The following is a 16,628-nucleotide window of genomic DNA, read 5'->3' on the forward strand; positions in this document are numbered from 1 at the left end:
TATATTCTTTAAAAACTTTTGGAAGGAAGCAAAGGCGCCTCAGAAAAGGGGCAGAGGCTGGGAGGGGGCTGGGAGAGAAACAATTTTGCCAGAAATGATCTGGCTAGACAGCTGTGCTAGGTGGAAACAACGTGCAATAAAAACTCAAGGGAACCAATTAAATTGTGGTTAAATAGGCTTAGCCTGATGATGAACCAAGCCAACAGAAAAACCAACCCCAAATTTGCCATTGTAGAAACTGCTGGTGGTGTGTCTGTGAGGGAACAGCTTAAGGTCTCAACAGACAGATTTGGGATGAAGACAAGAGTTGTTGCAATGTTCTTGACCATCGTAGAGCATGATTCCAAACTGTTAACCCCCCCATCCACATCATTTGGATGTCTTGCAACCACAGAATGCTACCAGAAACTAAGACTGAGCATTGACTTTGGGTAAATCTCAGCTCCCGAACCGAATGTGGCTGCTGCGAGTCTGGAGTTTCATGGAATAGGTAGAGGCAACCCTGAATTGATCGAGGTCAGGTCCACCCAGAGTGATCTGGGACTGGTGGTAGCTGGGCGACAGCATGTTTAATTATGGTTTTGTACTACACTTAAAAGGGACGTGGGTGGTGCTGTGGGTTAAACCACAGAGCCTAGGACCTGCCGATCAGAAGGTTGGCGGTTCAAATCCCCGTGACGGGGTGAGCTCCCGTTGCTCGGTCCCTGCTCCTGCCAACCTAGCAATTCGAAAGCATGTCAAAGTGCAAGTAGATAAATAGGTACCGCTCCAGCGGGAAGGTAAACTGCGTTTCCATGCGCTGCTCTGGTTTGCCAAAAGCAGCTTAGTCATGCTGGCCACATTACCTGGAAGCTGTACGCCGGCTCCCTCAGCCAGTAAAGCAAGATGACCACCGCAACCCCAGAGTTGGTCACGACTGGACCTAATGGTCAGGGGTCCCTTTACCTTTACCTTTATCACACTTAAACGTATGATTGGCCTTGAGGGAAGAAGAAAACCTAGCAAGAGTAATTAAACCATTAGGGCTGCTCAAGGCCCTCAGTTTGATTTGGGGCCTAGTTTCAAGTCTAAGTCACCCTGGGTCAGATTGGGCCCAATCTAAAGCACCAAATTGTGCCCTGAACCAAATCAGGATGTGTGTCCAACTCTACCAGAAACACATGGTTGCCTTCTCTCTCCCATAACTTACTGGATTTTCCACAGAAACAGTAAATCCAGATTAAACAGGAAAATAATCAGGGTCGGCATCTTGATGAGGATGGCATAGTGTGGATACGGCACAAAGCATGCACCAGTTCTGCAGAAACACCAGAGGAAATAAAAACACACTACACAGAAGCCCAAATAGTTAAGAAGAACCCTGTTGGGTCGGGCCAAAGGGCCACTTAGTGCAGAATCCTGTTCTCAGTGGCCACTCAGATGCCTCTGGGAAACTCACAAGGAGAACATGAGCACAAGAGCACTCTTCTGTCCTAAGGATTCCAGAGACTGGTATTCAGAAGCATTACTGCCTCTGAATGGAGGTAAACCTGGCATGGCTGGCATAGCTTCTCCTCCATAAATTTGTCTAATTCACTTTTAAGGACACCCAGGTTGGTGTGGAACCTAAGTTTTGCATTTCACACCGCAACATGGAGTTCACTGGTTAGTAGCCACAGTTCTCAGCAGACATCTTCCCCAAGCTCATCTGGGTCTATTCTCTTGTTCCCTTCACCACCAGGAACTATGAGCTATGCTTTTAAATTTCCCATAATGCCCTGACATAACCTTATTCTGGGGCATTGTGGGAAAATCAATGGTGGCCCCTAATGGGGCCATTGAAACTGCCTCATAGTGGTGTTATGCCAAGGGCATTATGGGAAATTTTAAAGTGGTGGCCAGCAGGCCCAAGGTAGGCAGGGTGATTCCACTTTGTGTTTGTAGGGGTGGGCAAACTTTTTGGTACAGGGGCCCACATGCACATGGGGATGGATTTTTCCAGAGCTAGTGGTGGAGGCACACAAGAGGAGGGAAGAGTTGGGTTGACCCGGGATTAAAATTGGGGAGGAGGCCATTGTGATGGAGAGGAAGGCATATTGGGATGACTTTCCTCATGTGTTGCCCATGGTAGGGCCTCCTCATGGGTGGTTCCCCATTTGTGGAAAGCCTTCCCTGGTGACGGACATTTCTTTCCCTCATCATTAACAAACAGGAGGAAGTCAAAAACATCCCCAATCACCCAAGCATTTGATGCCTGAAATACATTGTTCCTGTCAGTGTTTAAATTATTAGCTGTAAGGATTTGTGATTGTTTGTAGCATGCACTTAATGCTTTTAAATGTTATTTTAGAACTTGTTTCATTTTTAATTGTCCCCTTTTTTCTGCTTTGTTGTATGGGGCACTGGGATCCTCTGGGAGGAAGGGTGGGGTGGGAATGCCATAAATATAAATAAATAACAAACATGCCTCCCTTCCCATCTCCATCATGCTACCATATAGTCTGCCAAGCAGCTGTTGGGCTGGGCTGGAGGGAGCGCAGTTTACAATAGGGGGAAAGCACATGGCGATGGTTCTCCATCTACATCCCCATCAAAACTGGTCTCCCAAGAGCAAAAGTCAGCAAAAATTGGAGTCAGCAACATTCAACCTATAGCAGAGCCTCCAAGTGTCCTTATTTTTCAGGAACAGCCCCAGATTTACAGTAGCTGTCCTTGTTTCTGATTTGATCCTGGAATGTCTTGCTTTTCCTTAGGACATCCCTATTTTCATCAGAGAAATGTTGGCGGGCAGGGAGTTATCCAATCCCTGAGCCATCTGAAAGCCGCCCTGTATAGGGAAGTTTTTAAAATGTTTTATTATGTTTTTATATGCTTTGGAAGCCACCTAGAGTGGCTGGGGCAACCAGATGGGTGGGATATAAATAGTAAAATTGTTGTTGTTGTTGAATAGGATGTTCCTAATTTCATCAGAGAAATGTTGGAAGGTATGCTATAGCAAGGGAAAAATATAGAAGAAGAAGAAGAAGAAGAAGAAGAAGAAGAAGAAGAAGAAGAAGAGGAGTTTGGATTTGATATCCCGCCTTTCACTCCCTTTAAGAAGTCTCAAAGCGGCTAACATTCTCCTTTCCCTTCCTCCCCCACAACAAACACTCTGTGAGGTGCGTGGGGCTGAGAGACTTCAAAGAAGTGTGACTGGCCCAAGGTCACCTAGCAGCTGCATGTGGAGGAGCGGAAACGCGAACCCGGTTCACCAGATTACGAGACTACCGCTCTTAACCACTACACCACACTATAGCAGCTGGGTGGTGGGTGGGAATCAGACAAATGCATGGGTCACCATGAAGACCTGCAACAATTGCAAGCACCCCACATGATGCATTATTTTATTGATTTATTTGAATTTATATACCACCCTACACCTGCAGGTCTTAGGGTGGTTCACAGAATATAAAGCCACAAAATACATAATCAAAATAAAAACAACAACCACCCAATATTTTCATTATCTCTGATGCAAGGGAATTCTTGGGAGTGGCAGAGCAGCTGTAGCAAACAAGACTGAAGCCTGGTGATCCCAGTTTCAAAAAGAAGCTCCTTCTTCAGCCTGTGAAGTTAACAAGGTCCCACATCGGGTACAATTAGAGGCAACAAATAGAGGTGCGACTGCTGAAAATATATTATTAATTGTAATATTGTACTTACTTTGATTTATTCTGGAGTACCGCTTGCATGTACTGTATGCCTTGTAATAGTGGGTGCATTGTAATGAATACATTTGTTGTACATTGCTTGCCATACATTGGGTCTTTGTATGCTGGCCTGAACCCCTGTTTTTCTATTTGCATGTGTTCCTGTACAGTGGGTTCCTTATTTTTGTGCTTGAGTCAGGGCAGGCCTCAGCTCTCCTGGGCCCTGCCAAGTGCTGGGGCCCCAACTGCAGCTCAAGGGTGCTGGGCAATGGCTCTGGGCCTGGGAAAGGGATGAAAAAGACTGCCCTGCTTCAGAGGCTTCAAAACATAGGGTTTGAAGGAAGAGTGTTTGGTTTGTACCCAGACCCGAGTATCCCACTAGGCCATTTTGCTACTGAGCCACATTCAAGGGGCATAAAGCATTCCACAGTTCCAGACCAACAGCAGTGTAGTGGCAAAGTCAGAATCGCAGGAGCCCTTCCTGCGTAGGATTCCTCCACACTCCGTCATGACAACACCCCTCACAGACTCATCTATTATACAACAATTATAATGAAGGATGCATTGCAATGCATATCTCTTTGGATAAACCCACGATTTCCTGTGCATGTGCATGGGCAAATGATTTTGAGTGCTCCAATATCTTCTTTCAGAGGATCGTAAGTTGTCCTTTCTATGAAATTCCACTGTACGTATCAGAACCTGCACCCTGTTCTCTTGAAACGGAAGCCCGTTGTGTTTCCAGCGTTCCTAAATGCTTAGCTTGGGAGCTTTTAGAACAGCTCTGTGTTTCTCCTGCGCACCTTCTCCAGAGTGACCCTGGGAGCCAATGCCCAGTGGCTGACTCGCCTCCTTTCATTCTGATTGGCTCTGGTCCCCACAAAGGCTGGGAAGCCTTTTTCTCACTGGCTAAAAAGTTCCTCTTTCATGCTGTGACTGCTCAGCTCTATGATGCTGGAGACTGGGACCTTGCTGCAGAGATAGTCTTCACCCTCCTGCCCGCCACCACATTCGTGGATTTAGGGCAGCACGACCGGTTCCACTGCCCTGGGCGCTGAGCTTAGGGAGTCTGAAGGGCATTGCAACTTTGATGTAGTGAATTGAGCGGAACAGAAGGTGAAAGTTGTAGGCACAGAATTTTGGCCTTGCAGAGGGTGCTGCTGAAATTTGAAAGACTGAAGTCCACTCCTGTCCTCTGTGCCCCTGCACCATTATGCCTCTGCACACCAGGGTATCTGAGAAGCTACCTTTCCCGCTGCATCCCACCCATATCACTTAGATCTGTGGTGCTGCCACATGCCCTTGCAGTAAAGCACACTCTGTTCGGGACGTGTGCTTTTAGCATTATGATACCAGTTCTCTGGAATTCTCTTCCCTTGTTAATTACTATTTCTTTATAAAAGAATATTTGTATACCACACTTTCATTAAAAAAAAAAATTCAAAGTGGTTTACAGCAATTATACATGGAATTAAAACCACATTAGAAAAATAAAATCACAGACCATCAGCAAACTATTAGAGAAGATGTTTTCTTAATTGTCTGCATGAGCTTTAGGAGTGAAGCAGCCGCTCACACAACTTTGTTAGGTTTTCGACGTTTGTTGAAAACCTTCATTTTCTCTCATGTCCTCCCAAATCATTCTATTTTATCGCTTTTTAAAAATTATTTTTAATTCTTGCTGGTTTGTATGTTTCTAATATACAGTGGGTTACATACACTTCAGGTTACATACGCTTCAGGTTACAGACTCCGCTAACCCAGAAATAGTACCTCGAGTTAAGAACTTTGCTTCAGGATGAGAACAGAAATCGTGCTCCGGTGGCGCAGCAGCAGCAGGAGGCCCTATTAGCTAAAATGGTGCTTCAGGTTAAGAACAGTTTCAGGCTAAGAACGGACCTCTGGAATGAATTAAGTACTTAACCCGAGGTACCACTGTATTGGTTTTGTGTTGTGTGTTTTATTTCTATACACCACTTGGGTATTCCTCGAATGTAGAGCAGTTTCTAAATTCTAAATAAAATAATATTCTGGGAACAGAATCGAGTGACAGTGCAGGAATCAGGGAAGCTGGGACGCGTTCTCCAACAGTTTGCAACAAGCCAGAAACAAAAGCTATCCATTCTGCAAGGTTTCACCCGCCTCTAGGCCACTGCTCCAGACACAGACACAGCATTTGGGTAGACAACACCTGGCCAGAAGCATCCATTCTTTTTTAAAAAAATGCTTCCCAGAAGCTACACCTGCAGTAGGTAATCACTGAATACACCACGATCCAGAAGATCAAGGTATGGATGAAATATTGTGTCCCAAACAATGCAATCCTTGTTGCTTTACATCCGTCTAAGGCCTATGCAAACATTTATACACCCCAAGTTGCTACACAAGTCTGAATCATCTGAAGCCGCAAACTGTCTGAACCCACAGAAAACACAAACAGAGCAGTGGCTCAATGAGAGACTCAGCCAAAGGGACAAGTGCTGTTTCTGTAGTCACAATTGATGAAAGGATTCGTGTCCTTTCTGTATCACCTGAATAACTTCCTCCCTCTCTGTGATTCTTTTGATGTTTATTTTGATGGCGAAATTCATCTTGATCTCATGGCTCAAATATTTATTCGTTTTGGTTGTTAAAAGGAAGCATGCAGAGTACCCAAAGATCCCTCTGCTCTTAATTTATCAGCTGTTTGTTTTCTGTGTTCTTTTTTTTCTATAAAAAAAATTGCCTCAGGATGATCTTTCAGCTTAATTCTCTTATGCAGTTCCCTATTTGTTTTGTTTTTTAAGAAAATTGGTAAAGAAAAAGAAATAAATACGGGAAAACATGTTGTCCTGGCTGTTATCACCATTCTGTTATTGCGGTGGAGGAGATCAAAGAGTTCTAGTTTATGAAGCGGTGGATGGTCCAAATGTCAAGGGAGAGCTGGGCAAGGAGAAGGCCTCCGTGGTGGCCGCTTCGAAGAAACTCAGGGAAACAGGCTGTTCCTTCCGGTTCAATCCAACTTTCCCTGTTTGTGATTAATAAGCGGTCCTCTTACGTCAAGCAAGGGGCTGAGGACAGCTGTATGCCGTCTAGCAGACATCCTCTTCATTTGCTTTTCCCAGGATAGAGTGTACAATACTAAAGGCCCCGTATACAGGCAGGGCTCGGGAAGGAGGAATCTGAGGGAAATGACAGCATAAGCCGATCGGCTCAAGTCATGAGCTCACTTTGCATCTGTGCTCATACCATTCTGCTTTTCACGAGCCTCTCCAGAAAACCTCCGGGCTCAAGCTTCAACAAACATCTCTTAATTAAGAATTTAAACTGCTTCTCCAAACTTCAAGTCGCAGCCCAATAACACAAGGATGGAAGCCATTATGACTTATTTATTGGGTCTGCCGAGAGCCTCAGCCCACAATGTTTTCCTTGCATTAGAGGAATGGGCTGGTTTGTTTTCTTTGTCACCATTGCATCTCATAATCTGTAGTTGACCTTCAGACCTTCAGAAGCTGCCTTATGCCGAGTCATGGCAATGCTCCATCTTAGCTCTGTGCTGTCTGCACTGGCTGGCAGCATTTCTCCAGGGTTTCCAGTGGGAAGTATTCCCTACCTGACGATGCTGGGGAATGAAACTTGGACCTTCTGCATACAAAGTACATGCAACCTTGGCCTTCCTCCCAATGGCAATAGGAAATTTTATGATTGACAAAGCGTGTTGTCCTGGAACTCAAGTAGCCATTCACAACTATGTGTGGCCTTCTCAGTAGTGGCACCCTCCCTGTGGAACGCCCTCCCATCAGATGTCAAGGAGACAAATAGCTATACAACTTTAGAAGGCATCTGAAGGCAGCCCTATATCAGGAGATTTTTCATTATTTAATTGTGCGTTGGAAGCCACCCAGAGGCTGGGGCAACCCAGCTAGATGGGTGTGGTATTATTATTATTATTATTATTATTATTATTATTATTATATTACCCACGTGAATCTGCTACTTTCCAGGGCATAGTACCAGTTCCTTTGCAGGTGGGTGGCCAAGCTACCTTACTAATGAGGCAACGCGTGTCCTGAGATAGCACTGCCTTTATTTATTTATCATACCTGTGTTCTACTCTTTCTCCATGATGCTGTATCTGCAACTATACAGTTGTGATGGCCTGGGACTCGGGCTTGGACTCGGAGCCAGAGGAGTCTCAGTCCACTCTGGATCCTTTGCCTCAGGCAGCAGCTGAACCTAGTCTGGGGCCTGATTCTGAAGAGCCCCAGTCTGCACAGGTTCCCCTGCAATAAGCACCAGCTGGACTGAGTCAGGGGCCTGAGCCTGCCCTGGCTCCAGATGCGGGAATTACCTCGTTGCCTCCAGCTGGGCAATCACTTACAGCTGTTCCACTACCAGTTGGGTCAGGAGTAACCCACCAACATCTCCCGAGCTTAAGAGACTGAGGTCTGAGAGAAGGAGAGACCTGAGTACTCGCAGGAGGAGTGCTCGCTTTTGGGCGAGACAGGGAGGTCTTTGGGCGAGACCAGGGGATCAGGACTGGCCGTTACCCCGACAGAGATAAAAGGCTCTTGGACCCCGCCCCAGGTTGCGGGAGCAATGTTGCCGTTTGCCAGAACCTGCCTGTGATCTTGTGCCTGACCTTGCCTGGTTTCCTGCCTCATGTCCTGCCTTGGCCCTGTTGGACTGACTCCTTGTGGAACCCTTGGATTTGGGACCAGACCTGGACCGCGTTACTCGGGTTACCCCCGGGCCCAGCACACCAGTGGCAGCAGCAGCAGCAATTTATATAACACCAACCAGGCAAGGCACTATACATCGCTCAAGACAACTGTGCCCAGTGAGGCTTACAACCTAGCATGCGACACAGGGGAACCTGTCGCTTTGAATGTTTGCTCACAAGACCTGCCTGCCTTGTGGGAATGTGAGGACTGCAAATGCACACTCTGTCAGGGTGGGTGGACTTGCTCCCATCTGCTAAGGCAACACCTCTTTGTAGGTGACAAGACTGCATTGGTTCGTTCTGGCTCCTGCTCTGTTGCTGCCACCTCCTGTTCTGCCTCCCTGCTCAGCTGCTCACAGCCCTCCCCACCCTCAGGACATAAAGGGGAGATTGCCTCTCTTCCATACGCACAACTCAGGCCCCCATTTCTTTATTCACCTCCTGAGTTGGGCCCTGCCATTCCAGATCCGATGCTGATGCCATTGCCAGGCTCAGGATACTATTGGCTGTTGTGAATCGCCATTGAAGGCTGCGTTTGGCTGTTACAAATAGATCCTGACTTACCATCCATGCATGAGAAGGGAATTATTTTGGAACAATTGAAGATTTCATGGGAAGCTTTTACATGATGGCGAGATACATGCTTAGCTACTGTCTCAAGACAGGCCCATTGTCCTCAAGTTCATCTTTCTCTCTCTCCTTTTAATGTATATTGATGTTATACATTATAAAAATCAATTACCTCCTGCAGATATTTCCTCTCCAAATAGTTCAAGTTCTGGATTCAATTATGATGTGTCTCTATCTTTTTTTTATTATTAGGAAATGTTGAGTTCAGCTTCTCATGTATGATGGAGAACCAGTCTATCAGGATGTTGGCATGAAACAAGTTGTTTTATTGTCAGGGTAAGTCAATAAAAATGAGAAGTCTAAGTATTGGCATATGTTGGGTCATGGCCAAAATGTAACGCCAACAATGCATTTTCTAGTCATGCCAGAAACCTCATTCTCTGCTATTTTCTCATTTAATACAGTTGGCAAATATTCATATCGCTATCTGCATTTGGACCGTAGTTCAACATTCTGCTGGGACTGTGTGTGTTTTTTTAAAAGCTAATCCTCATTATAGTTGTAAACATGTGTTTCTTTTGGCTCAGGGCTCTAGTGCTAAAGTGAAAATAACCATTCAGAACTTAAACCAGATCTCTCTCATATATATATATATATATATATATATGAAACTGCCTTATGCTGTGTCAGACCACTGAACCATCTAATCAAGTATTGACTACCCTGATTGGCATCCGCTCACACAGAGGTCTTTCTCTGTGTGAGAAAGATCCAAGATCCTTTAACTGGAGAAGCCAGTGATTGAATCGCTCTTTGTCAACAAGAAAAGCATGTGTTCCGTTGCTGTGATGCTGGTTCATCAAGTCTTATACTGCCCACTCTGCTAGCAGCTCTTAACAACTTTAGATCTTTACCAGAGGCCCATCTAGTCCTGTTCTCACAGTGGCCAATCAGATGCCCACAGGGAAACCTGCAAGCCAGACCTTAATGCAACAGCTCCCTCCCATTTATATCCCCCTGCAGAGTAGATTAGGAAGCTGACTCATGAAGATTCGTACCATTGGTCCATCTGCATTGATGGGCAGCAACTCTCTAGGGTTTCAGGCAGAAGTCTCTCCCAGCCCTACCTGGAGATGCTGGGGGTTGATTTTGGAACCTTCTGCATCCACAGCAGAGGTTCTAACACTGGGTCACAGACCTTCCCTAGCAACTGGTAGTTAAAAGCATGCCAGTACTGGAGCCACAGTATAAGGCCACCATGACTTGTAGCCATTGAAAGCCTTCCCCTCTAGGAATTTCTTTAATCCTTTGTTAAAGCTGTCCAGTCCAAGCGGGTGGCCATCACTAATTCCATTGTTTAGCTATGCTCCATACTGAATCTTCCAACATTCATCTTCAAAGTCTCTCAGGCAGAGTTCCTTTCCAACATGGACTGCCTGGTGATCCTTTAACTGGTGATGTCACCCTGGAGCATGTCTAGAACAGCACAACAAAGATAGTGAAGAGTCTGAAGACCAAATCCTATGAGGAGCGTTTGAAGGAGTGGGGTACTTTCAGCCCAGAGAAAAGATTAACAGCAATCTTCAGTCACTTCAATGGCTGCCCTGTTACAGGGTCACCTTTGGGGCATTGTGGGAAATTGGAACGGTGATGCAGTGTAGGCTGGAGCCCACCAGAGGGCACTGTGCTGAGGACCCTTCAAACCACAGAATCATAGTGTTTGGGAGGGACTTTAGAAGTAATCTAGTCCAAGGCACTCATCCAGCATCCCTGATGCTACCCATTCAGCCTCTTCTTAAAAATATCTAGCCAAGGGGAACACACCACTTTCTAAGGATTTCTGTTCCTGTCAGACAGCTTGTGCCATCCTAAACTCATCCTAATGTTTAGTCTGAATCTTTATTCTTGCTGTTTGGCCTTTGTGTGTTCCAGCTCTACCTCCTGGAGCAACAGAAAACAGATTTGCGCCATCATTTAGCCATTTATTTTCATAAGATTTCTTCCCTTTACCAGGAGGTCCCAGGGTGGGTTACGACGAGGGAGTATACTATTTCTATAAACAGATAGTCGTTACAATTACAAAACAAGCGAAACCACTCTGAATGGAACAGAACAGTATAAACAAAGCAGGAGAGGTGGGTCCCACAAGACAAGATCTTCAAATATTTGGAGATGGCTGTTGTATTGCCTCTTAATAATATCTCATTCAGGATAGATTTCCACAACTCCTTCAGCTTTTCACCATGGGTCTGGGGTTTCATTCAGATCATATAGTTAAATCAAACTTAAGGTACTTGGCTTCCCCCAAGAAGTTCTGGGAGCTGAAGTTTGTTAAGGGTGTATAGAGAGGAAACCTCACAGAGGTTTCCCCTCCCAGAGCTACAATTCTTAGAGTTCCCTGTGAAGAACCACTTTAAATGCATGGTGTAAATGTGGCTAATATCATTACTTCTCGTGATCTGGGCACAAAACTTCTGTTGATGCAACCTGAAATTGCATTTGCCTTTTTTTAAAGCCAATGCATTGCACTGCCAGCTCATATTGTGTTCTGCTAAAATCCCTCTCTCCTTTTCATGCCTCAACTCAGCATTTACCCATCCTATCTTTGCTCATCTAATTCTTCATACAAAATGCAGAAATTTACATCTACCTGTGTTGAAATTCATTTTGCGGCCAGTCCTAGACAGGACTTTGCATAATGGCTGTGTGAGCATATGTCTGCTTGAACACTGGTTGTTCTGTGGTTGTCCAAAATTAGTAGTAGTAGTATATATATACTGTATATTCTATCCTTCCTCCCAAAAGACTCCAGGGTGGCAAACAAGCGATAAAACAATAAAAAACATATTTAAAACAATCACACCTTTTTTGCGCAGGTTATTTACAGAGCAGCGGTAGAAAGAACTATTGTGATCTAAAATACATGGCATGAGAGAGCTCACCTTTTTACTGGATCCTGGGGGGGGGGGGGAGCGGCAAGAGTCCAATGAAGACCTCCACAATCATTTTGATTAATGTCTTAAGGAATTTGCTCCCCACCCCCAATCCTTAGCAAAGTTGTTATATTTATTATACCATTTCCTGGATAGCATTTATTGTTCTCCGGTGAATAGACAAATAGTTTCTCCATGTGTATCTCAGCTCTTACAGCTGGCTGGCTGTTAACAGTGGTTCTGCTTGTGTGCATGGAGAATTCCCCCCCCCCATGGATTAATGTGGGGGGTTGCAGAAGGGGCAGGGTAAGAAACCCCAGAGAGAGAGTGTGATGGTGTAGATGGAGGGGCTGGTCTCCAGCCAGTTTCCTATGCTTGTGTAGCATCTACCTACCCTGCACAGGGTGCCCCTGGCAATAGCATCAGTCCTTTGATTGAGGAAGAGGCAGCAGTGGGACACTGGACCCTGTCTTCTGGTCCTCCCCTCCCTCTTGCTCCTGAACAGCTGATAGGGGGTTATTGCTGGTGATGCAGCTGCAGCTCTGTTGCTGGATGTGAGGTCTGGGACCTATGAATTCTTCCAGGTCAGGCTTAGGTCTTTGCTGGGACAACAGCCAGACTCCTGCCTATCTGCCTGCTTGTTCTCTGTTGCCCCTTCCCCATGCCTATGTGCTCCCCTTCCAGACCATCAGCTTCTGTTATGCTAAGCCGGGTATTTTGGCCTACAACTCCCATGATCCCTAGCTAACAGGACCATTGGTCAGGGATGATGGGAACTGTAGACCAAAACATCTGGAGGGCTGAAGATTGGGGATGCCTGTGTTAAGCTGTGACTCAGAGCCAGACATCAACTCCTTGGGTAATAACCCATCCCTCTTGCTGACCAAAGACTTGGGGGTGCAGGCAGGGCCCCCACTATCACCCTCAAAGTCTTGGAAGGCCAGAGGTAATTCAGTTTATAACTTAAGGGTTCATTCTGCTATCTTGGAGTCAGCTAACCAAGAGGGGCGGTAGTGGAAGAGGTGTTGCTTAGCATCCAGGCAAAGTGGCATGACGTTTGCTGAGGTAGCCTGCCTTCTGATTGGCTGTGTAGCCCTGAGGGAGTTTTCCCTCTGTATGTTTGGTTGAATGTCACCCTGCTATGTGCTGTTGATGGCCACTAGCCATGATGGCTATGGTCGGAAGCAGTAATGCTTCTGAAAGCCTGTTGCTGGAAACCACAGAAAAGGAGAGACTTCGTGTGCTTGGGTCTTGCTTGAAGGTTTCTCACAGGCGTCTGGTTGGCAACTTTGAGAACAGGATGCTGGATGTTTCAACTTACCCTTCCATATACTTAGCTGCCTGCTGAGGATACAGTTCTCAAGGTGTTATAATGAACATGCAAACCTGCTCTTGGTCTGATGATTCCTAGCTTATCAGCAGAGTGCACAAAACACTAGCTAAACCCTGCTCAGATGGATGGGGTTTGCATCTATAAGGGAAGGAGTCAACTACACTTCAAAAATCACTTGATGACTTGGTTCCCTCCTTAGGGTGAATGACTGTCCGGGCTAATTCCTCACCTCACACCCTTGCTTGCACCTAGCTTTGTTTCCATCCTGTGGATCTACACCAGTCCTCTGCTCCCAGTCTTACACTACAGGTCCTGTGTAACTCGCACCTGTGGCCCAGTGCTGAACGAGGTATGAGGAGCTGTCATTTAAAGAATACATACCTCCAGCTCCCCAAGCATGCAGAACCCATCGTTTAGACTTCGGCCTTGGACTTCACGGGGCTTTTATTTGATTTCGCTTGCTTCAATGGACAAGCACAGCCACTCTTCTGGAATTTGAGAAATCCGCATCCAGCATCAGAAAGGACTTCAGTTTTGGTTTCCCTCCAGACCCTTGCCTGTAACTGAGGCATATTTACAACCAACAGTGCCTGCCAGTCAAGGCCCTTGGTAACTGAGAGCTGAGGTTGGCGCCCCTTTGAAAACTGCTCATGCTTTTCAGCTGTACGGCTTCCAGGCTACGGAGAGCGCAGGGAGGGGGGATGTAAACATTGTTCTCCTATTCAGGCTCCTACATAGGGGCATTGAGCTTGACAAGACTCCAGGTACCCCTGTGTTCCGTTTTCACCAAGATTAGACACCGATATCCTTTCCCGGAGACACACAATCCCTCCGGCTTGTTTTTGCTCTTAACAATTAACTACTGTGGATTTGAAAAGGGCCTCTGAACGCTGCCAATAGCTCCTGAGGAAGAAGAGGGATCCGCCACAGCACCTTTCCCTCATGGGAATCGGAAATTGTCCCTTCTCATCCATTTTTGAAAACTGACTTTTTTTAAAAAAAGAACCTAAAAAAACCACTTGGCGAAAAAAAAAAGGACGAAAATCCAATGAAGAAAACACAAGGCCACTAAGTGTAGTGAGCAGAGTAAATGTATCATTTAAATGTTCTTAGTGGGCTATGGCTAACTTTGTAGGAGAATCACAGGGAAATAGCCAAAGGAGAAGCTCAGGAACTATCAAGAGAGTTTGGATGTGTAAAGTTACGTAGCTGAATCACAGTTGGAAAATACATATGTGTGCATTTGATTGGAATGTGATGCAAATAGACAAATGAACTCGGGGTTCTAATGCTGATATTTCAAGCCCTAAAAGGCTTAGGAAGAGGATGATTCAGTTTGTACTTAAAGGCAATGCCACTTACATGCTCTGAAACAATACACACATCTAAACACAGTCATCCTTCAGAATTTGCCAGCCTCTGAATTTTGCAACGTTGTTCTCCAACCAAGTAACATCTACAAAACTACATATACGAGGTAAAGTGTGTATTAAAAATACACGTATTGGTGAAAATTAAATTACAGACCATTTACTAGGGATACTAGGGGAAAGTGATTGCACAACTATTATTAAAATTTGATGCAAGTATGTATTTATTAGGAGAAATTCACACTAAAATGGTGGCAAATTTTCATGAGGACTTTAAAAAATAAATACATTTGAAAACTGATGTGGAAATGTGGAGAACTGAATTTAAGTTTTGCAGCTTCTCTTAGTTCAGGCCTTTGGGAGCAGGTGGTGACTAGGAACTGTCACAAGCCACTTGATTTGAACTTGCTTGTCTGATGGTAGCTGATATCCTGCATCAAAGAATATGATTTTAATTATTATCCTGTTTTCGTGTTTCCCACAGGCATCTGGTTGGCCACTATGAGAATAGGATACTGGATTGGCCCAATCTAGCAGGGCTCTTTTAAGAGTGCGTGTGTGTGTAAATACCTTTATTTCTATTGATTTGTTGTTTTATTGTGGCACTCATTCTTTGGGACCAGTTGGAGGAGAGGTTAAAGGTAAAGGTAAAGGGACTCCTGACAATTAGGTCCAGTCGTGACCGACTCTGGGGTTGCGCGCTCATCTCGTTGTATAGGCCGAGGGAGCTGGCGTTTGTCCGCAGACAGCTTCTGGGTCATGTGGCCAGCATGACTAAGCCACTTCTGGTGAACCAGAGCAGCGCACGGAAACACCGTTTACCTTCCCGCTGGAGCGGTACCTATTTATCTACTTGCACTTTGACATACTTTCGAACTGCTAGGTTGGCAGGAGAGGTTAGAGAGACTCTAAATCAGCAACCTAACAGTCACATTGATTAATCTGTTTTGTCTCCAATCTTCAACCCATTTGATGACAATTGGATGATGCTGAAGGAGTTAAGGCAGAACTCTCTTCCAGGGATCAAAGTTCCTCTTATAAAAATGCACGGTGTCCGCAGTTTTCCCCTTTTCACTCTGATCTTGCCTACAGACCCCGGAAAAGTATCCCATCTTTGGGCATCCACTGCGAATGTTTCTGTGGCACAAGAACTGCACTTGCGCATGCAAAGCTCTTCCGCAGCATTGGCCGGCTGTTCTGAATTATCTGGCTTTGACTTGCAGAGGGGGCAGGAAACGTCTGCATGCTCCACAATGCCCACCAGAATCCAGAATCCTATCTATGGTCTCAGCAGAGCTCATTTCCTCCCTGCAAGTCCACTCTCTTCCAGGTAATTTGTGAAGTTTGACATGCTCCAGTTGCCTTTGCCAAAGTGAGATCTGGAATGGCTTTAAAGGTCACACATGTTGCAATCATGGAAGCCGAGGATGATTTGATTCCTCATGAAGGAGTTGGCCAGCTTTCCAGAGCTATATGCCTGAGTCAGCACTGGCTCCAAAAGAGTTCTGCCTTGTTTTCTTGCTTTGTATGAAAAACACCTGTCCAAGGACTCTAGTCAGGGCTGGTGTCGGGTAGGGAGAGGCAAATCTGTCACTTTTGGTCACTCTCAGTTTCTCATTTTTCCAATCTTTAGTTGAGTTCTCCACATTTCAACATCAGTTTGTGATTTTTAAAAACCGTCCTGGAGTCTCAGGTTTTTTTAGTGTAAATTTATCCTAATATACACATTTTTGCATTCTCCCCCCCCCCCAATGTGTACATTTTCACAAAGCAATTTCCCCAATGTAAAGCATTTTTGTAATGCTATTTTCACCAGTGTGTGCATGCTAGTACACATTTGTGTACACACTGGTTGTCTGGAGAACAGCGTTCCAAAATTCAGAGAAATTTCAGAAAGTGTGAATTTGTTAAGTTCGCCTTTAAATTCAAAGCGAATTGAATTCTCCCCTACTTCCCCTAGTGTCAAGTTTGAGGGGATCTGGGTTTGAGCTGCCTAGCACCATCCTAGTAGTCCTGTTCTCCAAAACAGGAATTTTAGAGTTTCCAGGGGTG

Source organism: Podarcis pityusensis (genome assembly GCF_964106645.2).
Source record: "Podarcis pityusensis genome assembly, chromosome: 14".
In the NCBI taxonomy this organism is placed as follows: domain Eukaryota; kingdom Metazoa; phylum Chordata; class Lepidosauria; order Squamata; family Lacertidae; genus Podarcis; species Podarcis pityusensis.